The following is a 5,057-nucleotide window of genomic DNA, read 5'->3' as shown; positions in this document are numbered from 1 at the left end:
TTGTACATAGGAACAGTATTATAGTAGTTATATTCTTTTACATAGAGGCAGTATTATAGTAGTTATATTCTTGTACATAGGAACAGTATTATAGTACTTATATTCTGTACATAGGAGCAGTATTATAGTAGTTATATTCTTGTACATAGGAGCAGTATTATAGTAGTTATATTCTTGTACATAGGGGCAGTATTATAGTAGTTATATTCTTGTACATAGGGGCAGTATTATAGTAGTTATATTCTTGTACATAGGAACAGTATTATAGTAGTTATATTCTTGTACATAGAGGCAGTATTATAGTAGTTATATTCTTGTACATAGGAGCAGTATTATAGTAGTTATATTCTTGTACATAGGAGCAGTATTATAGTAGTTATATTCTTGTACATAGGAGCAGTATTATAGTAGTTATATTCTTGTACATAGGAACAGTATTATAGTAGTTATATTCTTGTACATAGGGGCAGTATTATAGTAGTTATATTCTTGTACATAGGAACAGTATTATAGTAGTTATATTCTTATATATAGGGGCAGTATTATAGTAGTTATATTCTTGTACATAGGGGCAGTATTATAGTAGTTATATTCTTGTACATAGGAACAGTATTATAGTAGTTATATTCTTATATATAGGGGCAGTATTATAGTAGTTATATTCTTGTACATAGGAGCAGTATTATAGTAGTTATATTCTTGTACATAGGAGCAGTATTATAGTAGTTATATTCCTGTACATAGGGGCAGTATTATAGTAGTTATATTCTTGTACATAGGGGCAGTATTATAGTAGTCATATTCTTGTACATAGGGGCAGTATTATAGTAGTTATATTCTTGTACATAGGAACAGTATTATAGTAGTTATATTCTTGTACATAGGAGCAGTATTATAGTAGTTATATTCTTGTACATAGGAGCAGTATTATAGTAGTTGTATTCTTGTACATAGGAGCAGTATTATAGTAGTTGTATTCTTGTACATAGGGGCAGTATTATAGTAGTTATATTCTTGTACATAGGAGCAGTATTATAGTAGTTATATTCTTGTACATAGGGGCAGTATTATAGTAGTTATATTCTTGTACATACGGGCAGTATTATAGTAGTTATATTCTTGTATATAGGGGCAGTATTATAGTAGATATATTCTTGTACATAGGAGCAGTATTATAGTAGTTATATTCTTGTACATAGGAGCAGTATTATAGTAGTTGTATTCTTGTACATAGGGGCAGTATTATAGTAGTTTTATTCTTGTACATAGGGGCAGTATTATAGTAGTTATATTCTTGTACATAGGGGCAGTATTATAGTAGTTATATTCTTGCACATAGGGGGCAGTATTATAGTAGTTATATTCTTGTACATAGGAGCAGTATTATAGTAGTTATATTCTTGTACATAGGAGCAGTATTATAGTAGTTATATTCTTGTATATAGGGGCAGTATTATAGTAGTTATATTCTTGTACATAGGAGCAGTATTATAGTAGTTATATTCTTGTACATAGGAGCAGTATTATAGTAGTTATTTTCTTGTACATAGGAGCAGTATTATAGTAGTTATATTCTTGTACATAGGGGCAGTATTATAGTAGTTATTTTCTTGTACATAGGGGCAGTATTATAGTAGTTATATTCTTGTACATAGGAGCAGTATTATAGTAGTTATATTCTTGTACATAGGGGCAGTATTATAGTAGTTATTTTCTTGTACATAGGGGCAGTATTATAGTAGTTATATTCTTGTACATAGGGGCAGTATTATAGTAGTTATTTTCTTGTACATAGGAGCAGTATTATAGTAGTTATATTCTTGTACATAGGGGCAGTATTATAGTAGTTATTTTCTTGTACATAGGGGCAGTATTATAGTAGTTATATTCTTGTACATAGGGGCAGTATTATAGTAGTTATATTCTTGTACATAGGAGCAGTATTATAGTAGTTATATTCTTGTACATAGGAGCAGTATTATGGTAGTTATTTTCTTGTACATAGGAGCAGTATTATAGTAGTTATATTCTTGTACATAGGGGCAGTATTATAGTAGTTATTTTCTTGTACATAGGGGCAGTATTATAGTAGTTATATTCTTCTACATAGGGGCAGTATTATAGTAGTTATATTCTTGCACATAGGAGCAGTATTATAGTAGTTATATTCTTGTACATAGGAGCAGTATTATAGTAGTTATATTCTTGTACATAGGGGCAGTATTATAGTAGTTATATTCTTGTACATAGGGGCAGTATTATAGTAGTTATATTCTTGTACATAGGAGCAGTATTATAGTAGTTATATTCTTGTACATAGGAGCAGTATTTTAGTAGTTATATTCTTGTACATAGGGGCAGTATTATAGTAGTTATAATCTTGTACATAGGGGCAGTATTATAGTAGTTATATTCTTGTACATAGGAGCAGTATTATAGTAGTTATATTCTTGTACATAGGAGCAGTATTTTAGTAGTTATATTCTTGTACATAGGGGCAGTATTGTAGTAGTTATATTCTTGTACATAGGGGCAGTATTATAGTAGTTATATTCTTGTACATAGGAGCAGTATTATAGTAGTTATATTCTTGTACATAGGGGCAGTATTATAGTAGTTATATTCTTGTACATAGGAGCAGTATTATAGTAGTTATATTCTTATACATAGGGGCAGTATTATAGTAGTTATATTCTTGTACATAGGGGCAGTATTATAGTAGTTATATTCTTGTACATAGGAGCAGTATTATAGTAGTTATATTCTTGTACATAGGAGCAGTATTTTAGTAGTTATATTCTTGTACATAGGGGCAGTATTATAGTAGTTATAATCTTGTACATAGGGGCAGTATTATAGTAGTTATATTCTTGTACATAGGGAGCAGTATTATAGTAGTTATATTCTTGTACATAGGAGCAGTATTATAGTAGATATATTCTTGTACATAGGGGCAGTATTATAGTAGTTATATTCTTGTACATAGGGGCAGTATTATAGTAGTTATATTCTTGTACATAGGAGCAGTATTATAGTAGTTATATTCTTGTACATAGTGAGCAGTATTATAGTAGTTATATTCTTGTACATAGGAGCAGTATTATAGTAGTTATATTCTTGTACATAGGAGCAGTATTATAGTAGTTATATTCTTGTATATAGGGGCAGTATTATAGTAGTTATATTCTTGTACATAGGAGCAGTATTATAGTAGTTATATTCTTGTATATAGGGGCAGTATTATAGTAGTTATATTCTTGTACTCTCGCTCACTCAGTGAGAAAAAGTCTCACTATATAGCAGAGAGTTCATCGCAGTACATCGGGAGAAATCTCTGACGGTGAACCGCGGTGAACTCAGTGCTGCACTGTGAGACGTTTTCTCATTGTGGTAGTGGTGATCACCGTAGTTCCCGGCCCGCTCACTGCAGCTCATTCTTCTTTGATTCTCAGCATGAACGGTCGCATGATTCCACCTTTCTTGCTGAAGGGCGCATGTTGCAGAGATTGATTACGGTGTGGACCACTATGAATTCGAGCTATCCCCTCATCCAGCTACCTGTAAATCCATTCCTCATCCATCCGTCAAGGCATACCTCCATTCATCTCTCCACCCATCCCTCACCCATACAGCCATCCATCCCTCATCCATTCGTCCGGTAAGCCATCCCTCCATCCCACGCAGCCTCAGTGATGGGTGGTAACGATGATGAGTTCACCACTGCTCAGTGATGCTGTGCTCGCATCTTAGCACCATCCAGGTTGAAAACTGTTTATCTCAGACATGGATTATGGTGTTAGACAGAATGACGGACAGGTATGGTATGTTGTTGTTTTTTTATTTTAGTTTTATTACAGGAGAGCGAGGGCTTCCGTGGAATAGGTGTTAGGTGAGTATAGCTGTGTTTTTTATTATTTTTAAATAAAAAAAGTAAAAGTGTATTTTGTTTTATTTCTATTAAAGGACTTTATTCTGGCTGTGTCTCTATTTACCATACAACTATAGGATTAGTAATAGATAGGTGTCTCATAGACGCTTTTCCATTACTAAGCTATGGGCTTGATGTCACCAGACAATACAAAGGTGACATCAACCCCACAAATATGAGCCCCACTTGCCCCTACTCCAGGGCAAGTGGGAACAGCTGGGCAATATGCCAGAATTGTAGCATTTAATAGATGCGCCTTTTCTGGGCAGCTGTGGGCTGCTATTTTTAAGTTGGGGGGGGGGGGGGGGTGAATATCCATGGCCCCTTGCCAGCCTTGGAATACCAGCCCCCAGCTGTCTGCTTTAGCAAGGCTGGTTGTCAAAAATGGAGGAGACACACATCATTATTTAAAATTATTTAAATAATTTTAAAACACGGCATGGGGACCCCACTATTCTTGATAACCAGCCTTGCTGAAGCTGACAGCTGAGGGTTACAGCCCCCAGAGGTCAGTTTTGCCTGGCTGGATATAAAAAATACAGGGGAACCCATGCCGTTTGTTTTTTCATTATTTACTTAGAGCGTAGGCACCGACTGATGAAGACTCCCATCGGCCGCTCCTGTTCTCGCCGTTCTTAGCAGTAGCAGGCATAGGCTGTTGAGAGTTGTAGTCCTATCTGCCGACACCAGTGACCGGATGTAAACGTTATACCTCCGATCACAGCAGCGAGCTCACACTGTCTTTTGACATTGTTGTAACCGTGGTTCTCTGACCGGCTGTGATGATTTTACCGCCGATCAGAGGCAGTGCTTTCTGCGATGTCATACACATGACAGAGCGACAAACACCCGGTGTTCGGGGAGCCGAACCTGAACAGTAAAATGGACTTCCTGGTGAAGTTCGTGTTGTGTGCCCGGTACGGACGCCGAGCTTTACTGTTCGGGTTCACCCAGCTCTAGAAAGTACGTCTATGTCATTATTTTGGGCACAAGAGGCCACTGCAGCTCTTTTACAGCCACATTTGGTCTTATTAGGAGTCTACATAAAGTTCTGCTTATTGAACACGTTGGGGCCACAGATGGTTAATCCTTCCATAGAATGCTGCTAGACCGGTTTGTGAGGGTGTGC

The sequence above is a fragment of the Ranitomeya imitator genome, chromosome 7 (assembly GCF_032444005.1).
Source record: "Ranitomeya imitator isolate aRanImi1 chromosome 7, aRanImi1.pri, whole genome shotgun sequence".
Lineage (NCBI taxonomy): Eukaryota > Metazoa > Chordata > Amphibia > Anura > Dendrobatidae > Ranitomeya > Ranitomeya imitator.
The sequence above is the reverse complement of the archived record's forward strand: the minus strand, read 5'-3'. Positions refer to the sequence as shown.